Consider the following 24,409-nt stretch of genomic DNA (forward strand, 5'->3'; position numbering starts at 1 on the left):
CTGAGGAAGCAACGTATTAAGAATGTTCAACTTGATCCAACTTTTAATCATTTCATTTGGAATGGGCTAGACACTATTCAATATCAAGTAATACAAGGCGACTGTGAAGACATTGCCAAACTCATACCTAAAAGGGATTATGCCCTAGTCATTGCAGATATTCCCCATCGTTTCAATATTCCAAACATTGACTATGATAGTGACCCTTATACTTATCAAGATCTTAGTAAAGTGGTTGCGGGATTTGTAGAAGTCACGTCATCACCATTATGGAGATTTGTGACATTTCATTCAGATACACAATTGGCAATGATATTGTCAATTTCAAGGGGAAAAGAAATTCAAGGATGCAGCTTACATGGTAAGACGTTTAAAATGTATATTTGATTAATGTTGAAAAATTTATTTATGTACAAGGTAATTGAACTTTTACTATTTCATGTTACAGGGAAAAATCAAATCTTCTTAACAATGAAGATCAACAATTTATAAATGATTGTGAGTTCATTCATATTGATAGTTGGGCAAAAGATGATAGCCATATGTCTATGATTTTTAATTGGATAGATGGAAAGAGTCATAGCCAAATATTGACTTATGATGCTGTTGTGAGAAAAATAACATATGAAAACAAAGAAGCAAAAGGAGAGATAGTTAACATTTATCAAAAACCACAATTATTGATTAACTATCTTATAGAAATATGTTCAAATGAAGGAGATTGGGTTCTGGATTTATTTTCTGGCTCAGGTAAGTTTTATTATATGGAATTGAATTTCAATATGTTATTTTTTAATTAATATGTCATTGTACAAATTTAGTTCATTATTTCTTTTGTGCTTGATAATTAGGTACGACACTAGCATGTTGCATTTAAAAAGGAAGAAATTGCATTGCAATTGAAAAAGATCCAGTACAGTGCAATTTCATCCAGATGCAATGCAAGAAATTGGGTTGAAGAAATGGGACTTTAGTGAATCACGTGTGGCAAAAAAGGCAAAGGAACTCCAACCACCATTACATGGAATGTTTGGAAAGACATACATTGGGAGATTCGCAGACATCAAAGATCCATTAGAAGAGGAAAATGAGCAAAAGGAAGCAGAAAATATTGTGGAAGAAGACAATGATGAAACTCTAGAGGACGAAGAGTTTGGATTATGTGACATTGTTGATTAAATTTAAGTTATGCTTGGAAATCAAGCATTGCAATGTTTTGACTTTGACATTTTATGAGAAGAATAAACACTCAATTAGGGTTATTATGCGTTCAATATTTGTAATATGTGATTTTCACATTGATTTTTAAGTTAATCATTATTTTTTGAAAAAAAAGTGATTATTATTATTTTTTTGACATGAAATTCATTAAAAAAAACTATTATTTAACCATTTTTAGTTAAAATTTTCGTATAAAAATTGTGATTTTGACATGTTAATTCCAGCAAAAAATTATCAAAACGTGTAGTTTTTTAGTTATATTTATGTTAAAAATGGTTATTTTTATGTCCATTGTTAAAAAATATTGTTTTTTAGAAACAATTATTTCATGTGGATTGAAAAATTAATTAAGGATGTATAAATATGTAGAATATCGAAAATTCAAAATATCGACATTTTAATTAAAAATTGCAAAACAATAAAAACATCACTACAAAAAAATTAAAATTAAAATAAAAAACAAGAAAATATGAAGAAAACGATCGCTTAAAAAATTATCAAATTTACATTTTATACATTAGAAAATTTAAAGCCAAAAAACAGGTCTTTTAAAAAAAGGGTCTGATACATAATACCCACTTTTCCAAATCAGCATGAAAATCACTACCATTATAAAACGTAATGTACATAAAAAAAATTAAAGTGCCAAAAACTATGCTCTAAAAAAAACGTGTGTTCTGCATCACCCCTTTTCAAAATCAGGTCACTTTTTTGCTGTCTCTACGAAACAAGTAACAATATCAGTTCTCGTTTTAAAGTTTACATTGATAGATGCTTCCATCAGATGGGTGGTCATGTATTCATCCTTTGATTTCCTTATTCTATATGGTTGATTCCTCAAGGAAATATTCTAACCTTGTGTACTTATAGAGTACAACTTCACCAACTTATCATACATAGCCTTTTCTGTCTTCAAATCAACAATAAAGGGAACAAGATGACATTTTATTGATTCCACAATGATTCTTTATGTTCTTACTTCCCGTTGTACTTCGATAAATTTTGAGTCTTTTCTTTGCTAGGTTCAGGTACTTCTCTAAGGACATACTCCATGACTTCATGCTATGTGAGTGCCAAGTCAATCATTTTCTTCCAAGCTAGGAAGTTTGCTGATCCAACAAGCTTGTTGCTTTCCTTACAAAACATAGCCATATGATCTGTGTATTGGGACATAGAAATCAATCTAACACTTGTCAACCAAGAGTCCTTCTTGATGATGCCTCCAACTATCTTGATGTTTTCAATACCTCCAAGGAGACTTCAAAGATGCCCTAGATAAATGTCTTCTAGAATTCCTTCGACAATGATGTCTTCAAACAACTTCAAAGAGTGAATGATGATATCAAGATCCCTTAATGTTTCCTCTTCTTCAAGATGATGCACTGGAGAATCTTCAATAAATAACTTTCCTTATGCAAACCCTTCTTTGTGTCCCTCCAACTGCCTTATCCTGTTCAACTTAGCTCTAATCCCATGTTGGAAAATGCAAAAGGGCAACTATTAATTCAGTTTCTCCTTATTCCTTAATATTTGCTTGTGAACTTTATTTATCTTCTTGTGTTTTTTATTGAATCTTTTCATCAAACAAATATCAAGAGAAAATAGTAAAGACAATGGACACAAAAATTAGGCTCCAAGCTAGGGAAAAACCCCTTCAAGGAGAAAACCCATAAATTCTCCTCTTCATATAGAATCTACTTCAAATGAGATAACCAAAACCCTAGACCAATTCCTCCTCCAAGCACGAAGTCAACCACCGAGAAGCCGTTCCAAGTGGATCAGATCAACAAATCTCAATCCTGCTTCAACCTGCTTTCAACATCAACTTCGACCCCCAACTTCGACCTTGAAATTTTGACATGCAACTTCGGCCCTTTAGCTGCTGCAGAAACCCTAGGACAATTAGTCAAGAGATATTCCTTTGAGCAATGTTAGTGTTTCTCAAATTCAATGAGATCAAATAAGAATATTCACTCTTCCAACAACTCGATCTTGCAACTTATTCTTTTGCAATTTGGACTTTCCTTGAAGATGTAGAAACCCTAATTATTCACACATGTGAGAGAGATAGAGCCTAAAAACAAACTTTGTCGTCCTTCCTTGATATTCGCTCTAGCCTTCTTAGTCTTCTCAACTTCATATCAAACTTTTCTAAGGAGATCAAACTTGTGAGTGGATGTGTCAAATGAGGTCGACGCTGCCTGTATTTATACACATATGAGGGGTTTGAGTACCTTCCTCTAGGTCAACTTGAAGCCGTCAGGGCCGACTTAGGCTTCCAATAACTTCTAGACTCATAATAAATTCCTTTATAAGGTACATTTTACTCAGATGGGTCTTATAATCATGGCGTTGACTCTCTTGACTCATGACAATAAATCCTAGAAGCATGAAGAACATGCTTTTACCTAGAAGACCATTAACAAGAAGCATGAAACCCATGCTCTAAAATAATAATTTTTATTTCTTCTTTTGCTTGTTACATAAGATATACACACTAACATGAGTACAATGACAATTATGAAGATCAAAACTAGTTACATTTCCAACACTTCTAGATATGTCTATCTCTTCAAATTGTCTTCTTTACAAAATTCCATATTCATGACTATGGAGGATACTTCCTTTAGGGGTTTGGGAGTCAAGACTTCTTGACTTAACCATTTGTCTTTCTAATGTCTACCTTCTAGGTGTTACTTTTAATAAATTTTCACCTTCAAAACGTTAGATGCATATAAATCATAATACACATATATTTGATAAGAAACACTTAAATAATTTTCTTTATAAATGTTTTGTAGATTTCTTGTACAAAGTAAGCACCAACTTACAACTTAGGTAGGCACCAACCTATAGGAGACTCAAATCCTCTGAGTTGAGCACCAACTCAGCGAATTTGTAGGCACCAACCTACTAGAGACTCCGATCTCCTCAGGTGAGCACTAACTCAACAAAAACAATTTGTAGGCACCAACTTACGTCTTCAAAATTAATCCTTTGTTCCTTGGTCTTGCTTCCTTATGCCTTTGGCCTGCACTTAGTTTGTTCCTTAAGAACTTTGACCAAACTCCTTGATTCTTTCCTATTCACTGGTTTGCTCCAATTCCCCTTAAAGTCTATGATTTTCTACTCTTTCCTCAAATGGTCTGTCCTCTTGGTTCAAAGTGAGGACCACCTTAAAACCTTTAATTCTTCTCAATCAATCAGACTACTTCCAATGCCTTTTATGCTTGTGCCTTGCTAGTACTTTAGGGGCTCTCATAGGCCACTAAAATATTTTATAAGAAAACATAAGAAACATTCAACACCTGTAGCCTGTCACTGTAGGCCCTGTAGCCTTACCCTATCCCTCTCGACTGCTCCTGCAACTTGTAAAAAAAAGGGGACAAATATTAGCCTACCACCTGAAATCTCCCACGCAAACTTTGCCTTTTCCCTGCAGACGCTTCAAAGAGCACTAAGACACCAAATTTTTTTGGCCTTGTTGCCATAAATAATCAACCTTTTCACAAAGAATTGCCCCAAAACATATCCTAGAGATCTGCCCTGCTTCCTCCATAGGTGCGGTCAACTTGTACCCACACTATACCTTTTTCCTCGATTTCTTAACAATCTAGCAGTTTACCAGTTTATCGCTTCTTATCTCGTCCCTATCACAACTTAGTTTTTATTTTTCTTAGCTCATATTTGTATCAATTCGACACTCTTTCCTCAGCTTCGCCTAAGCTTGGATCTATTTTCTATCTTAGACCTTATTCAACTTCTTCATCACCGAGTTGCTCACCTTCAAATTAGCCACATGTGTGGTATTTATACCAAACAAGTGGAGGGTCAAGGGGTCCGACTTGTGGGAAAAGGTTGGATATTAAATAAATATAAGCAAATGTCTTCAAAAATTAATTTCTCCTCAATTGTGAGGAGTTGGAAGGTGTGCCACATATCGTCGGAAAGGTACAAAATATGCTATTTGACTATGCAACTTTCCTTCATTTGGTCAACTTTTGACATCAATAACAACCATTTTCAACACACACATTTTCACTATAATATTTCCATTGTTAAACACTTCACAAGAACAAAGTAGATGCTATATGCCTCGATAACATGGGTTCATTTTTGATGGTGTTGAAGCTTTCTTTTAGTTCCCAAATCCCTTCTCTTCAACACATCTATCATCTCGACAACACTAAAAAACAACATATCGTTGATCAAGTATATGCACACCATATTCTAGATCGCGATTCAACATCTCTAGAGACTTCAAATTCAATTTGTGAGTGCAACAACGATATTCACCCTATGACTTGACGCCCTAGATGAAATTACTATTTGGATCCTTTTAAATTCATCCTTCTAGTCAATGGAATTAGTTGTAAGAAGTGTTGCGTAAAGGTATTAGTGGCTTGATACAAAGATATGGATGGCTTTTGTATATAGTGAAATAATTCTTAAGTGATTGTGGACTATCATTTGAGATGGAGTTTTGAAGTGCATGGTTAGGGTTTATGTAGTTGAATGAGTGGAGGTTGTGTGAATTGTTGAAAAATGTAGTAAGAAATTTTCAATTTGATTTTGCCTTGATTAAATTGACAAAATTGAAATTTCCACATCAATAGACAACTTGGATGTAGTTAACTTGTGTGACATGGCTTGTGTCACCTAGTTTACTCAGTAAATTCAAGTTGGAGGAGTTAGAGTTCAGTTAAGCATGTGTGATTGCTAATTTGTAGCAATCAAAGTCAGTTATCTCAAGTTGTTTTCAGTTAAACTAGTTCTAACTATTGGAGGAACTAGTGGAAGGTTAGTTGTGCAGTGGGACTTCAGTCAAACTCAGTGATCATTCCGTTAATTGATCAATAAACCAAAAATAGCTAGTGCATGTAGAGAATTAAAGTTCCCTAGTTGTGGTGGAGATTCCAAGGCAATGTAATGTTAGTTGTAGACTAGCCTTGAGTGTATAGGTGTTGCATGCAGTCAAATGATCAACCTTGGGAATTGCGCAATCCATTTTGGAGAAATTCCTAAATAATAGGGGCCTAATTTCTCAAGGAATTACGCAAGGAAATAGGGATTCAAGCATAGGCAGAAATTGACTAAGTCTGGGTTAGAGCTTCTCAGTGAGCAAAGAGATAGGCTATTCACTTGCAGGATGTGCTCTGCGAGAAAAGCAATTGTAATACATATATATTCATTAGATTAATGCAAGCATGCATTGATGTTTTTAACAGATTGCTTTCCCCAGGGAAAATATTGTGCGCATGTGTGTTATTTCTTATTTCATTTCTAAAATTTTTGTTCTAAATTATGAATTAACTTTTGTAGAGTAGTAGAGTAGGTTTGTGTCTTGTGATTTTGATTAAAACTTCATGAGTAGTTGCAATTCTACACCATAATTTCTACATGGTATCAGAGCAGGATTCACATTAGAGCACGAATTTCATAGTTGTTTCTCAGGAGGATCGAATTTGAAGTTTAGTGAAACAAGATCTCTTCAGAGTTGAGAAAATGACCTTCAATGGGCTGAGGCTAGAGTATGTCTTGGAAGGAAACTCTACTTTCATCGTATGGAAGGATCACATGGAGGCGGTATTGGATGACAATGGGTTGCTAGAATACATCAAGACAAATGTTGCAAAACCACCAGAATATGATGACAGTAACCTTGCTCAATGGAAGAAAGATGTAGCCAAGGCAAGGAGAATAATCTTGGAGGGCGTACGGGATCACATTGTCTCAAATCTCCATGGAAAAGAAATTCCATTCACAATGTGGAAAACGCTGAAAGAATTGTTCGAGAATAGTAATGACCACATGAAGTTGACACTCAAGGATAAACTTCGAAGTATCAATATGCAAAAGAATGATACTATCCCGCAGTATCTGAGCAGGTTCACACAATGTCGTGATGAACTTGGCGGGGTTGGTGTTAATGTTCTAAAAGATGATTTGGTAAGCCTAGACCTTTTATGCCTTCCCAAGAGTTGGCATAGCTACCAAGATTCAGTGAACGAGAGGGAGAAACTACCGAATTGGGAACGCTTATGATATGATTTGGTACAGGAGGAAATAAGGCAGAATACAAGAGATGTGACTTCATCTAAGGGTAAGGATGAATAAAATTTTTGATTGGCTGGAAAGGGAAAGAAGGGAAAAGGGAAGAAATCTCAAACCAAACCATAATTCAACCAAGGGGGCAAGAAGAAATATTTGCCCAAAATTAAATTCTTCCATTGTGATGAATTCGAGCATTATGCCATGAAGTGTCCACAAAAAAAGGCAAGAAAGAAACCTTAGGAGGAGTAGCAGGTGAATCCTTGGCTTCACAGTTCGAGCTTGACTTTACCCTTATCACATGCATGACCAACACAGTGACGGGGAGCTTGTGATACTTGGACTTAGGTGCATCGTTCCACATGAAAGGGTGTAGAGAGTTTTTCAGTGACTTGGAGGAGAAATACTTGTAGATGCACATTGAGTTGGGAGACGAAGGAAGGTACAACACGACCAAGGTTGGTATAGTCACCTTTCAGAGGGAGTCGGGCACTCTTCTCAGGCTCAAGGATGTCATGTTTGTTCTAGGCCTAAAGAAAAATCTCGTCTTTGTTGCAGTTTTGGAAGACTATGGTTATGATATGATATTCAACAAAGAAAAGGAATCCTTGAGACACATAGCCACAATACAGGTGAAGCAGATCGAGATTCGTATGAAAAACTTGTATAAGCTAGATGTGGAAAACTATGCTTCATTAAGCCAAAGGCAGAGAAGGTGCAGAGTCGTGAAGTCGGTGAACTTTGGCACATAATACTTGGCCATTTGCATCATGGCGCCTTGCATATTATGCAATAAATAACCACTGGCCTCCCTAAAGGAGCACTTGAGTAGTAGGATTTATGCAACGAATGTACTTTGGGGAAGTATACAAAATCCAAATTCCATGATTAGGACAACAAAGCTCATGAAATCTTGTAGAGGATCCACTCTGATGTCTGTGTACCTTTCTCGACAACCTCCACTTCCGGACACACATATTTTTTCATTTTTATTGATGACTTCTCACATAAGTGTTAGATCTTTTTCATGCAGAAGAAAGATGAGACATTCTCCAAGTTAGTAGAATTCAAGGCACTGGTTGGGAAAGAAACCAACAAGAAACTAAAGGCTCTCAAGAGCGATAATGGAGGTGAGTATGTGTCAAATGAATTAAAAAATTTCTATGTGAAACAAGGCATTTGACGAGAGTTGACAACACCCCACCACCTACAACAAAATGGGTGGCTGAGAGAAAGAACCGTAGCATTGTGGGATCAACGAGGGCGATGTTGCATGATCAAGGCCTACCTTTGAATTTGTGGGCTGAGGCATGCAACACAACAGTCTATTTGTAGAACCAAATCCTCACCAGATTCTTGGTATGATTACACCGAAGGAGGCTTTCTTGGGGAGAAAGTCGAATGTGTCACACTTCAGGATTTTTGGAGCCTCTATTTACTGCCATGTCTCCAAAGAATCAAGGAAGAAGCTTGAGCTGACAACAAAATTGGGGGTATTTGTGGGTTACACAGAAACTCCCCACAACTATCGTGTGTACTTTCCATCCCTCAAAATGACAGTTGTGCGAAGGGATGTAAAATTTGATGAGGAGAAAGTGACGCAGTGCTCTCTTAAGAGGGAGCTTTAGATCCCATGAGAAGAGGATATTTTAGCTCCAAAGGAGGAACCTCATGAAGTTGTGGAGCAGCCATAAATTAAGGAGCAGAGAGTGGAGACAACCACTCAAGCATAAACATATAGAAGGCAAAAAAGGAATTAGGGAAGCTGAAAGACTTGTGCAAGATGCGAGGGAGAATGTTATATACCTAGGGGGGATAATATGGGGTACCAAGGGAGGTACCCAAGGTAATAATGTAATAATGGGATGGGCCATAATAATAAATAAGGTGGTTAACCCATATCATGTAAGGGACCACAAGTAGTTAGTAATAAGGTAATGGGCCCATGGTATTAGTTGATGGTATGAGGAAACCATGGTAATGACCCATGGTATTGTATATATGAGGCCTATATAGAGGCTAGAGACTCCAAGTCAAGGAATAATGAAGTATTATTGTATGAACATGCATATGGCTTGTGGAGTGTTCTCCTTCCTTAAGGAGTGAATGTATGGTGTTGCCCTACCTTAAGGGTTTGATCAATAAAGAAGCATTTCTATCTATTTCTCTCTTGTTGTTTCTGGGTTTATTTCCATTATCATATATTTCTAGGTCTGATCTATAACAAGTGGTATCATAGCACTTTCTTGGGCACAAAAGTGGAGATTTTTTTTTTTATTTTTATGTTTTTTTTTATTTTTTTTTTTAATTTATTTATTTATTTTTTTTATTTTTATTTTTTTAATTTTTGCAGGATTTCGGGGGCGGCGAGTTTGCAGATCAGATCTGTACATTTTGGTGCAAGATATGTAAAATCTAATTGCAGATCTCGATTATTTGTGAAAAAATAGCCGATTTAAAAAAAAATTAGTTGAATCGGAGTGTGGATGAAGGAGATATCGCTGATCTAAAAATCAGTGGGGTTGCAGACAATTTTTCAAGGCAGCGAGTTTGCGGCACAGATCTGGATGTCCTGGTGACGGATCTGAAAAATATAATTGTAGATCTGGATTCTATGTGAAAAAATATCCGATTTCAAAAAAAAATCGGTTGAATCGGAGTCTGGATGAGGGAGATGTCGCTAATTTAAAATCAGCGCTTTTTGCAGAAATTTTGGTGACGGCGGGAGAGTTGCAGCGCAGATCTGAAATTCTAGTGTCTGGATCATGATTTCTATCACATGGGCAGATGCAGAATGATTGTTACATTTATGAAAATAGGTCATAATAGGGATTCTGAGCAATATTGACGAAACTGTGACAATTTCAAATTTTCGCCAAGTAAGTGAATTTTTCTCAAACCCTCTTCATGGAGATGCTATATTTTACAGGGAAAGATGATGGTCCTACTATTGAAGAATACATACAAAAACACAAGTTATTATGGAAAAATCATTGGAGAACTTTTGTAGTGTGTAATTTTGAAGACGAGGCAGCCACATGGTGGGGATTACTTAACCAAAACAAGTGTTCCAACCTGTCCGATGAAGAATTTGAAAAATTACTTTTAGACAGATGGTCTCATGCCAGAAAACAAGATAAAGAGAAACATGTGGGGCTATTTCCTACTGGTATATCTTTATTGCAGGTTCATGGATTGATTCAGAAGGAGAAAATCGTTGTGTCTATAAATCCTAGTTGCAAGCAAAATCTTATAAGTGTTAATTTGGCAAACAGATTGCAAGTTCCAGCAAAACACATTGAAACTGCACAGATTGATAATGAGGATGTTCAAGTGTATAAGGATTTGAAGATTTCTATGGATAAATATGTGTTGCATGGTGATTTTTATGCTTCAGAGACAGATAATATGGATGTCGTTTTGGGATACCCGTGGATGGAATCAGTGGGTACTATAAATATTAATGTGCAGAAGAAATTCCTGAAGCTCTGGTATAAAAAGAAGAAAATTACATTACACGATATTTCCATCAATAAACAGGTAGAGTCCACGGAGGTTGACGCAGAAGATGTTCCAAGGACTGACATATCAGATTATGAGTAGTTGATGGTCGACAATCAAACACAAACAGAGGCTGAAGCCGAAAAGGTAACAGGTGTTGACACATCTGATGAGGGTTCAGTGGTTGAAGTCATATTGGAAAAGAAGACACCACAACAGGCATCACAACAGGGTGAATTAAAGAAAAAGACACCGTGGGTTAAAACTTCAACCTATCATCACCCACATCACCCCGCAAGAAAACAACCAACAAGATGGCAACCAATTAGCCACAAGGACAACAACCCCCGTATGACGGATAGTGAGGAGCGACGATCCACCTACTACACACAGAAGAGCTGCCACGGTCAACTTCCATCTCAAGCGAGCTAGGCACCAGTGAGATCGAGGGTTCACCTTTCTCTTGGATGGCTAGATGCACGTTCATGGTACCAGTGGACTACTCTTTTGAGTAGATCTTATTATTTGTGTTCTTCCCATGTTTCGGGGACGAAACATGCTAAGGGGGGTGGAATGTTATATACCTAGAGGGGATAATATGGGGTACTAAGGGAGGTACCCAAGGTAATAATGTAATAATGGGATGGGCCATAGTAATAAATAAGGTGGTTAACTCATATCATGTAAGGGACCACAAGTAGTTAGTAATAAGGTAATGGGCCCATGGTATTAGTTGATGGTATGAGGAAACCATGGTAATGACCCATGGTATTGTATGTATGAGGCCTATATAGAGGCTAGAGACTCCAAGTCAAGGCATAGTGAAGAATTATTGTATGAACAGGCGTATGGCTTGTGGAGTGCTCTCCTTCCTTAAGGAGTGAATGTATGGTGTTGCCCTACCTTAAGGGTTTTGATATCAATAAAGAAGCATTTCTATCTATTTCTATCTTATTGTTTCTGGGTTTATTTCCATTATCATATATTTCTGGGTCTGATCTATAACAGAGAATGTGGGTGCTCCTTCAAATCAATGCAGGCAGAAAAGGCAACTTGATCAGTACACTGACTACTTGGATCTAATCACTGAGCTTGTAGAGACTGATCCATCATATTTCGAGGAAGCAATAAAGAAACCTATATGGGTTGATGCAATGGTGGAGGAACACGAATCCATTGTAAAGAACAATGTTTGGGAAGTGGTCCCAAGGCCAACAAATAAATCAGTAGTGGGTTTGAGATGGATCTTCTAGGTGAAGCAGGTAGCAGACGGAAGAATAGATAAGTATAAGGCCAAATTTGTGGGCAATGAGTACTCTCAAGTTGAGGGAATTAATTATGAGGAGACCTTTGCTCCTGTAGCAAGGTACTCATCCATTAGATTAATTCTTTATCTGGCTATGCAAATGGGGTGGAAGATCCACTAGATGGATGTAAAAAGAACATTTGTCAATGGGGTTATTGAGGAGGTGTACATCGAGCAACCAAAAGGTTTTGAGACTTTTGATCGAGAGTATCATGTGTGAAAACTCAAGCGAGCATTGTACGGTCTCAAACAAGCACCTTGTGCTTAGTACATCAGGATCGATAGCTATCTCACCGGTTTGGGCTTCACCAAAAGTGAAGCGGATGGAAACGTCTATCACATCTTGGTAGGAGGTAAATTGCTTATTATTGTATTATATGTTGATGATTTGATTTTAACTAGTGATGAAAAACTGATCAGATTTTGCAAGGAGGACCTTGCAAGGGAGTTTGAAATGAAAGACATTCCCCAGGTTGGAAGTATGACAAGGCAATGGGGAATTATTTGTCTTTCAAGGAAATTATGCAAATGAGATACTACAGAAGTTCCACACAGAAAGTTTCAAACCCATGGATACACCTCTAGCAACCAACTAGAGGAAGGAGGATGCCACTTTAGTTGAGGAAGTGGATACTACCATTTATCGACAACTAGTGGGTTCACTCATGTATCTTGTGAACACATGACTAGATATGTTCTATGCAGTCAACGAGCTGAACCAAGCTATGGTTAGGACACTCAAATAATTTTGGAAGGAAGCTAAGGATGTTTTACGGTACCTCAGAGGCACTACCCAATTTGGACTATGGTACAAACAAACAGAGGGAGTGAGCTGTGTGGCTTTACAAATGTAGATTGGGCGGGGAGTCCATTAGATTGAAAGAGTACCTCAGGTGGAATTTTCAGTGTTGGGTTCGTAGCTGTTTCCTGGTACAACATGAAGCAAATATCTGTGGTGCTTAGCTCGATAGAAGTATAATATATGGCTGCAAGTCAAGCAACATGTGAGGTGATTTGGATGAGAAAGATACTTGTGGGACTGTTTGGTCAGATGTTGGATACAACTGTGATCTACTATGATAAACAAAGTTGCATCCAACTCTATGAGAATTCTATTTTTGACGATCGATCCAAGCATATAGATATCCAGTATCACCATTTACGGGACTGTGTGCAGAGATGAATAATGTTGCTTCAGTACATTCCAACAGAGGAACACGATACTCACATTTTGACAAAGGCCTTGTCAAGAGGGAAGTTGAAGTTCCATAGGTGCAAGATAGTAGTGGTTGATAATCCCTTTCCTATTAAGAGTGAGTGTTGAAAAATGCAGCAAGAAATTCTCAATTTGGTTTTGCCTTGATTAAATTGTGAGAATTTGAATTTCCACATCAAAAGACAACTTGGATCAGTTAACTTGTGTGACATGGCTTGTGTCACCCAGTTTACTCAATAAATTCGAGTTGGAGGAGTTAGAGTTCAGTTAAGCATGTGTGATTTCTAATTTGTAGCAATCAAAGTCAGTTATCTAAGGTTGTTTCCAGTTAAAATAGTTCTAACTGTTGAAGGAACTAGTGGAAGGTCAGTTGTGTAGTGAGACTTCAGTCAAACTCAATGATCATCTAGTTAACTGATCAATCAACCCAAATATCTAGTGCATGCAGATAATTCAAGTTCCTTAGATGTGGTGGAGAGTCCGAGGTAATGTAACATCAATTGTAGACTAGCCTTGAGTGTACAGGTGTTGCATGCAGTAAGATGATCAACCTTGGGAATCACACAATCCATTTTGGAGAAATTCCTAAATAACAGGGGCCTAATTTCTCAAGGAATTGCGCAAGGAAATAGGGGCTCAAGCAAAGGTAGAAATTGACTAAGTCTGGGTTAGACATTCTCAGTGAGTAGAGAGATAGGTTATTCATTTGCAGGTTGTGCTCAATTGAGAAAAGCAATTGTAATATATCTCTATTCATCAGATTAATGCAAGAAAACAATGGCGTTTTTAGTAGATCGCTTTCCCCAGGGAAAATACTATGTGCATGTGTGTTATTTCTTATTGCATGTCTGACTTTTTTTCTTTCTAAATTATGAATTAACTTCCGCAGAGTAGTAGAGTAGGTTTGTGTCTTGTGATTTTGATTAAAAATTCTTGAGCAATTGCAAATATACACCATAATTTCTACATGAATCATTTCATAGATAGATTTTTTGGTGCTGGTTTGTAGCGAATGGAGTGAAAAATTGACTTCTTAGAGGGTCTATTGGAGGGCCGGGAAATTTGGGCTAGTCCAATGCATATTCAATTTGGACTTTATTAGATCCATGTTTGTTCCACATGGGCTCACAATTTTTGGAAAAATAGACTGCAATTATTATCATGGCAAAAGATTTTTCCAACATCAACAACTAATATATTGAAACTTCAAGAATGGAGGTGATGTGACACATTTTAGTTATCACAAGGTTCATAATCACAAATTTGTTTCTCCATATAAGATGTACTGTTAATTTGATTTGGGAGATCTTGTGCCTTTGTTATAGAAGCTAGAAATGAATGGGGAATTATCTTGTCACATGGTGCCATTGAAAGTGCATTTACTTTGGATAGTACCACCAGACATTTGAAATGCTCTTGCCTTGACAAGGTTAGAAAAAATCCTTGGTATTTGAACCGATATTCATAGGTGAACGTTTAAAATATGAGTTGAGTAGTACATGCCCCACAATTAATAGCACTGGTTTGTATAACCTTGATATTGTGAGGAATAAAAAATGATGCAAATGTATTCAAAAGATGCGGGATCTGGTAAATTTACATCTAGTGGAAAATGCATGTTTGATTGATATTGTGGATATGGAGGAATTTTCCCTTGTGGATGGATTCTTGGGTAAAAGGATGAACAATAGCTCTTTAAAATCACATACCAATGTAAACTTTGAATTTGTAGTAGGATTCTCCCCTTGAAGTTTAATTTTGGTTAGAGTTTGGATGGTTTGGATATTTAGGGGTCACGGGAAAATAAACAAAAATACTTCAAAATAGGTGAATGTGGGATAACCCACTTTTGTATCTCAAAAAAATGGCAATTGGAATTTGTTACCATATCAATTTGTTTGGATATTCTACCAGTTTGGGTAAATATTTATAAGACTACCGTTGGTTCTGTGGTTGGATGTTGAATTCAAAGAAATTAGAAATGGCCTTAACATTTATTTTTTGTGAGGTATACAAGACTTATGATGATTCTAGATATATGGCTCAATGATACATATTATTGTTGGTTTGGATTTAAGCAGGGGTTTAGTAGAGACGATAGGTGTTTGTGGGGAAGTTTATATTTATCACCATACTATCGACTACGAAAACCTTCCTATGAGCACCTAATATCTCAATGCACCTATCCTATCTAAATCTTAGGAATTTTGGGGTAGAAAAGTACTTGAACTCTATGGAGGAGGAGTTAAGTGGAGGAAAGAGGCTCTTTGAGGTTGGAGTAGACTCAAAGGAGATTGTGGCCCCAAGTTATCCATAGAAGGCACCCTTATATGCATTGCCTCATCTCTTTGAAACAAATCAACAAAGGGACCTAGAAATGGAATTATCCAGTGAAAATAAGGAAAACTTGACATAATTGGTTAAGATAAAGCCATCCTCATCTTCGAAAAAAATTCATTCTTGTGATAATTTAGTTTTCAGTTCATGGTGATTAGTAGTAGAAAATAAAGGTGAAAAAACTCATTTTGACTTCCTTCCTAGTTTGTTTGGGATTGAAATCCTTAATCCCCCTCCATTCATACCTATTATCGATATAGGTGAGTTTCCAACAGAGGAAAAATCCTTATATGAGTCATCAACAAAACATATATTAGATATTTGATATAATGGAAACACGTAATGACCTATATTCCATGGATACTTTCAATTATAACCTCAATTTGAGAAGTACATGCCCTATAGGTTTGCTAGGGAAGATAAAAGGTGGTTCGGGGATTTTAGATGAAAAAGGGTAGAAATATAAATTCACAGTATTAATATCATATATCATCATTGGCCTAAAAATAAGTAAATTCTAACATAAATTGTAGGAAACAACTATTTCTAATTGGGGATTTTAGAGCAAATGCATCCAATGTGGTGCAAAAATGATTTTTTTGGCCTTGAATTGTTGAGGGTTGTGCAATCCTCCAAATAGTTGGCCCCATAATATCTAGTGGAGACATCAAATCCTTTTGTTATTTTTTTGCAAGACGTGATCACTGATGGGGAAAAAATTATTCATGATATTTCAAAATTACTTGGGCATTGGGAATTTATCTTGTTTATTAAGGGATAACACCATTGGTGGAGGAAAATCTCTTTTAACCTTAATAAATCCTAGTCTTTGTCAATAAGTATAGGGACATCACTATTCTCTCTGAACATGGGGAAAAAAATTACCCTTGAATATTTATGGACCCTATATGGCTAGGGTGGTAAACTGGGACAATATTTTCCAAATGAACTGCACTCTACATGGTTTGATTGTGTGGGGGGATCTTAATTTTTACCTTGTGAACTTTGGAAGTATTTGGACCAACTACATATGTGGACATTTTATATGATATTTTCTAATAAATTTGTAGGAAGCAAGCCTATTGGAAATGAACCTACTAGGTTTTCTTTAACTTTGAGCAACAAGATAACATATAAGTCTTGCATTGTAAAAATCTTAGAGTGATTTTTTTATTTTGAAGCATAATTTGTCAATTGGTCATCTAGGGTTTGAAAGGGTTTTGATCATAGCTTTGTGTTATTGGAATTAGTCCTAGCCCAAGAGAAACCAATGAACCATTTTAAATTGAATATGGAGTGGTTAAATGAGGAGAAATTTGTAAATAAGATTGAAGAGGTATGCGAACCATACAATGGATCCTTAAGAGAATATTCACCCACACAATTCCAATAGATCCCAAAAAGAGCCAAAAAGGTAGTAGTCAAAATGGACAAATGAAAAAACCTAGAAGAGTGAAAGAGTTCTCAAGGAAGCAAAGGAAGCTTTAGGATCCCATTACAATAGTGAATCATTTGGATGTTTTTTAGAGGAACAGAAAACACAAATAAAAAAGTTTGAGGTAAAAACAATACAATCTTTTTGAAAAATACAATGGAGACTACAAAGCAGGGATTTGTGGATTAGGTGATGAACACAGGTTTTTCAAAGATATGGTAGTTGTAGAAAACATATATATTTTTTGGACAATGGAGAAGGATGTTGGAACTTAGGCAACATATTTCAAGGATATGACCACAAAAGGAGTCACCTACTTCACATCCCTATTCAAGGAGATTCTCATGCCACTATAGTATACATTTTAAGATTATGATATTCTTTCCTAAGTTTTATCAATCCAAAGGACAATTAGGTTTTGATAGAGGCAGTGAGCAAAGAAGAACTACAATTGATTTTACATATTTTCAAAAGGATAAAAGTTAAAGGCCATATGGACTATTGTGGAATTTTTCCTAGATTATGATTTTATTGAGGAAGATCTTAGGAGAGTGGTTGATTTAACAAGGTCTATAGTTAAAACCATTGGTGCCTTGATTACAAATTTTATAGTATTGATCCCAAAATTTGATAATCCCATATCATTTGAAAAATTAAGTGATATCTTTATGCAATTGTATCATTATAAAATCATATGAAAGGTTATTGCAAGAAGGCTAAAAAGGGTTTTCTCAAGGAAAATATTTGAAGATTAGTTGTTTTTTGCGAGGGAAGACACAATAACCCATTGCAACCACCAACTAACTCTTTGTGCCACTTCTTCACCACCTGATCCATCCGTGTGGTCCCTCACCCATCTGTCATGATCGTATGTTTGAAGGTGGGCCTCCTGAACCTAAATGTATGCCTTGTCATTTGGTAATTGAGTATTATAGTTTATTTATCATGGACACTTCTGGGCATGGATTAATGGGGGGCATTTAGTGGAAATAATGGGCTAGGTTTGTGCTCTTGTCCCTTAGACCCATTTTTTGATGTTAACGTTGGATTCTAGTCTAGTGGGATCTCTTTTATTGACCATTTGGCTTTAGGGATGGTATTTCATGGGAAACCCTGATTTTGGTTGCATGGTCCCGCTCCCTCATCCACATATATTTCCCCCTTTCCACTCATTATAACCCCATTCATCATTTCTCCCACTTGGGTCCACATTCCTCCACTAGATCCACATAGGGCTAACTCTCCCCTTCCCCTTGCCCACACCTTGGGTTGAGTCTGGAATGATGCCCCAGAGGTTGATGCAACTAAAAAGAAAAGTAAAATCATAATTGGCCACATTCACATGAAAATGTACCACAAAATGCAAAAGATGGTCGGGACAAACACATTTAGCACGTGGGAAAAAGCCAATACATGATCTCTACCCCATCATCATGACCATCACCCTGGTTTCTACAGGCCCTAGATGAGCCTCCTTTATCATTCAGGAACCCATGATTATCCCAACCCCTGATGGGAACTGAACCGCCCTATCTTAAAGGGGGTATCCACTGTTATATATCACACATCATGCTCTTACCCCTTGAGCCTCGAGAAATTAATTAAAGAAAAATCATAAAAGGAAAAAAGACAATGTGTAAAGAAGGGTGGAAAAAGCAAGGTCGAGACACCTCATGTACCACGATTTTTCCCTCCTATACATTATATACCCAAGTGTGGGCTTCCCTTTTACTAGCTACCCTTGTACCCCAGCATGCAGCCTAGGGCTGCCACTTTTCATTCCCTACTCCATTCATCTCTTTACCACATTCCAAAACCTTTTAAAGGATGTACCTTGGACATATTATCCCCTTTAGAAGTAGAAACCACTTAATGGGATACTTGGATAACCCCATTTGGAGCTTGGAGACATTAGCACATTCTAAAGCCCATTATGGAAGGGCATGCAATTATGAAGTCCCCACTTGTTTTCCATGGATTGTAAGCTCTTTAACTCAATTTCCTTGATGACTTGTTGTACTGGAAGGCTAGGGGACTCATTGGATCTAATGCAGGTGGTCTCCATCTTGGCTTTGATCTCCCTATAAGGGGTCATAACCCTCCAAAGGTCTATATTGGAACATGTAGGGTGTGTGTTGAGATCCACAGGCCTCCATAGCAGTAGACAACACTTGATGGATCCCCATATATGTTCAAATATTGATCTAGATTCATCTATTGGAGGAGGAAGATGCACCTAGTTCACCTTTTCCCGGCCAATACCACAGTTGTACCATGCCTTTTGCAGATTACCCAAGACTTGTATGCTAATGTAGAATCACTTACACCATCATCTGAGCCCTTAGAGATGGACTATAAACATCTTTAACTCACTTGGAGACCCATGAGGTCACTTGTGTGCCCTCACAGCCGTTGGGAGCACCACAAGTTTATTATGTGGAGAACAAAGGGCCAACCCCTTGTCCATTACTTTTGGAAGTCCAATTCATCATTTTGGCACCTATGGGCTTAACCAGGCCTCTTAGAGAGCCCAACAACATGCATGATTGATTATTTGACCTCTTGGGAGGCCTATTATTTTGTTTGTGAGCTAGTTTGGTGGGCTTGTCACCAAAAGATATTTATTTGCACATTAATTTAGTTGATGTGATAATGTAGGATCAAATTAGGTAATTTGAATTCCTAATGAGTGTATAAATAGGAGATACATGAATTCATTTTGTATCATCACTTGGATTAGATCATTCTCTCTCTTGAGAATTTTGCATTTCTTTCTTGGAGGACGAATGGGAGCATGGATGAATTTTGATTTTTGGAATGGATTTTCTTATCTTAGAGCTTCTTTATTGGAAAATGCATTTATGGTTGGATATGTTCTCTTACATGTAAGTACACACATTTAATTCTATTCTTGTTTTACTTTTTCATGCATTCGATGCTATATAGGGCTAATTTCTGCATTGCATAATTGCGAAATTGTGGAATTATTGTTTCTATATAGCATCTCTCAATATATGGGCCATGTATGTTGAATGAAATCTCCTAGGGATAGTTATACCACTGAATTTATCTTGATAAGCCCTCTCTATTTGTAAAGAGAAGTATAAATCTTTAAGGTCAATTTTTCTTGCCCTAAAGGCCAAGCGAAGTAGTCCTTGAGGCCTCTTCGATCGAGAAACAAAGTGCTTTCTCATCATTCTCCAAATAGGTGGTCACTCAAAGAACCATTTTTCTTAACCTTTACCTCTTTATTCTATGTATAGCCATGCCGGGACACCTAGGGCATCACTTTCCTGATGAAGTAGCCATAGAAAAAGTTTGATCTCCTAGCCTCTACTGCGCTAGTGTGTCCTCAAGGTCCCCTTCAAATTTGAATAAATTCCTACGGTGGAATTGTGAGATATCCCAAGTCCTAGCTTTGAGATCAAACTTTTCCCCGGTGTTCCCTAGGCTAGTACCACATAGGATCAATTTGACACATCTAGGTGAAAACTCTTGCTTTGATCCTTTCCTCTTCCTTTTCTAGGTTAAGATCATCATTGGTAGCTAAACTCCCTCCCCTTAAGCTAGGATGGGTCCACTTGGTCCCATGTGGTCCCATACTTTTGAAAATTCAACTCTTCAAGAGCCACTTGAAAATACAGGTTCAATAAGGATTTTAGGGATTGGGAAACTCCTTTATAAGGCATATTCCTTAAACCTAGTCCTTAAATCCTCACCCATTCTCCTAGAAATATTTGTACCTTGCTTGAAAAGCAAGAAAGCTCCATTCTTAACCTCCTTCTAGGAAAAAGATCTTTAAGGTCACTTCACATCCATTTTTTGATCCATCCTTCATAAGTGACTTTCCATATACTGGGTCTCCTCCCATTGGTGAAAGTTTGTAAAGAGTAGGGAGTCTTAGCTGAGGTGACAATGGGCTAAGTCTCCATTGTTTCCCTTGATCTAGCAGTTGTCCCTTTAGGCACCATGCTAGTTTGAGGTGTAACATTTTGGCGCCATTTCCATGGAGGAAGAAGGTCTACCTCCTTATTGAATCATTTAGGAGTTGATTCATTGAAGACATCTATAAGAATTCCTCTAACGAATCTGCTCATTTTCCCAACCCTAGTTTACTTGAAGGCGATAATATTCCTCCTTTAACTAGGGTTGCTGCAAAAAGGGGAGAACGAACTCCATCACCTATTGGAACCACCCTTCTCCCTGAATTTGAGAAAGACAGTGATCCATCCCAAAATATGCCATCTAGTTCTAACTCTAACTCAAAACAAGATCAACCCAAGATGACCAAAAGTGAAAGGCACTTGGTTAGTGTCTTTTCCCCTTTGAAATTGAGTGATGATCCCAAAACATTACCTGAGAAATATAACCGATGGTTACCCAAGTTCAAAGGGTATGCTACTTGGATTTCCCATGGCTTTATTGAGGAATTCTATTTGCAAATGTACCATAGGATGATCTTCGATGAAGATAGGCTCATGATGATTTTTTCTTTATCACTTGAAGGACAAGAAATAGAATGGTACCTTAGCATTCCCCCAACATGCATAGAAGACTCTGATGACTTTGAAGACCTATTCATGAATAGGTCTTCATGCAATTACCAAGGAACCTTTAACATTGAAAAATTATATCAAATAACCAAGGGAAGTGAAGGAATACGAGAATTCATTCAAAAATTTGATAGGGTAGTAAAGGATATACCTAATCATTTGAAACCATTTGAAGCTAATATTATTTATAAATTCATAAAAGCGATGGGTGACCACTTAACCTATGTATTAAGGGACAAGAAGCCTTCCACATTGGCTGGAGCCAAAGAGATAACAATGGAAGTTGAGGAAAACCTATGAATATAGAAGGTAGATGTCACTGACCACCCTAGATCCAAAGCCAAGATCAAGAAGGATAAGTCCAAATATCAACACGAAGAAACCCTCCTTACCATCCTCAAGAAAATGGAGAAATTCACTCAGTAGGCCAACGCTTGTGACAAGGTTATCATGAATAAAATCACTGCCTTGGAAAGGGACCAAAAATATAGTTATATTCCAAAAATAAAAACCTTTTCCAAAAGTAAAAGTGAAGAAGATATGCTATGCTTGTCTCAATTCCCAAACACTTTGGCTCAAACTAATGTTGTTGAGCAAGACTCATCTTCTGAGGATGAGGGAAGTGAAGAGAGAGAAAGTGATGGTGAAGAAGTTGATGAGCAAGCTAACCTTGTCAATCTGGCATCTTCAACATTTTGTTAGGAGGATCATATACACACCCTCCCATCAATGAGGTCACCCTTAAGGAGGGAAATAAATAATCCATTATTAACTTTTATAGCAAGGGAAGGTTCAAAGAGGTCCAATATTCATGAAATGAAAATAACAAAGACTATACAACCTCTAAGGAACCATATAAAGAAGACTCATTGCCCAAGTAATCCCCTCCCAAGGAGTCTCTCCCTGAAATTCCTCCCAAGAAGGATCCCCCAACCAAAGCTAATTCAAAAAAGGATCTTCCAAGGAAGGAAAACATCAAGAAAAAAGAAAAAGAGGCTAAACTTGACATTGACATAGGGGTTTCCATAGGATAAATAACCATACCAGTTACTTTGAAAGAGATTGCAAAAATTCCGAAGCAACAACAACAAATCAAGAGGTCCCTAGGAATTCCAGAAGAAGAATTACCCAAAGAATTAAAAAAAATTCATATTCCTGACTGAAACCCTATGTGTGAACCATTTATGCTCACTTTGGCTATCAATGACCTCTTCTTACACAATTATATGTTAGACTTGGGGGCTTTCGCAAATATCATGCCCTTAAAAGTTATGAAGAAATTGGGTCTCAACATCATTCAATCGTATAAGAAGGTATGTGGTTTTAACTCCTAACCTGTGGAGGTGGAAGGTATCATAAACGACCTTAAGGTTTCTTTGGCTTGGAACTCTGACATAGCCCTTCTAATGGATGTTTTTGTCATTGATATTCCTGATGTGTGGGGAATGCTATTGTCTAGGAAATGAGGGGCTACCATTGTGGGTCATGTTAAAATGAACTTATCATATGCTACCATCCCACAATATGCTGGAACCCTTTTTATATTTTATAGAGAACCCGCCTACCTATCTCATGTGATTAATCTTGGACCATATTACGAAACACATGAAATTGAGAAGCCATCTCCAATTCTCCCGGATCAAGAAGTCCATATTATCAAATGACCAATTTCTACAACAAGTAGAAAGTGGAAGCCTAAAAAAGAGTATAAGGCCAGGGACTTGGTCTTGGTTGATAGAGACCCAATGCCTGTCAAGATTCATGGAAAAGTTGGGGAGGACTATTATTACATCGTTAAACTAAACGAACTTTGGCCTGAGTCAGTAAAATTAAGTTGTATCAACCCTTGAGACTTGATATTGTATCATATGCATGGTAGAGTAGGATGCGTAACATGTTCATTTTTCATTAGAACTAATATTATATGATATTTATCATGGTAGATTAGATGCATTTAAATTAAAATTTGCATATTTTGTTTTTCTGTTGATTTTACAACCTAGCACTAAGCATGGGTGATCATAAGAAACTGTGAAAAACATGCTTCCCCATGGGTTCAGTCATTGATATGTGCAGGTAACAGGTCTACGATAACTAAGAGATTGTTGGAGTTCTCGTGACCTCCCATTCGAGTAGCTTCATCCACTTCTCCAAGAGATCACATCCTAGTTGGAGCCAGATGTTGCCCACAATTTTGTGGCTGATATCATGTTGTAGCAACTACAACCACCCTCCAAAATTTTTCTTATGCTTCGTTTTAGAGCCTACCTCCTAAATCACAACAGTTCATCTCACACTGCACCAGGTACTTGTGCTTTGATTGAGCTTCATCTTTTTCATTTTGGCTTGTGTTTTCTTGCTTTACTGTCTAACCCACAAGCCGATCTCTTGACTTGGATTCAACTTGGTTCTAGGCTTTCCTTAGTGAACTGCACAATCCTTGAGGACAACTAGCCTTGCTCTCAGGAATTGTGCAGTCCAAGATGATAGTGAGCCTTTAGCTCCAAAAATGTACCGAGCCAGCTGACAACCAACCTTTAGCTGGGAAATTGCCTAGAGCTTGAGAGGTATCCCATAGCCACTCAACCTAAAAATTGCATAGAATCTTCTTACTCAAAATCTGCTCAGTGCATGAGCCAACGAGTTGTCGAGTCCTTCCCAGAACTACGCAATTTCTCTAGGAAATGCATGGTAGCTTTTCCCGAAAAAGAAACAAGAAAAAAAATGAAAACACATCCCTATAAAATAGGGATCTATTTTTAGCGGTTCGGAGGAGACACTCGAGTTAT

The sequence above is a fragment of the Pinus tabuliformis genome, chromosome Q (genome assembly GCF_031772625.1).
Source record: "Pinus tabuliformis cultivar Carrire ecotype Pingquan chromosome Q, CPIR1, whole genome shotgun sequence".
In the NCBI taxonomy this organism is placed as follows: Eukaryota; Viridiplantae; Streptophyta; class Pinopsida; order Pinales; family Pinaceae; genus Pinus; species Pinus tabuliformis.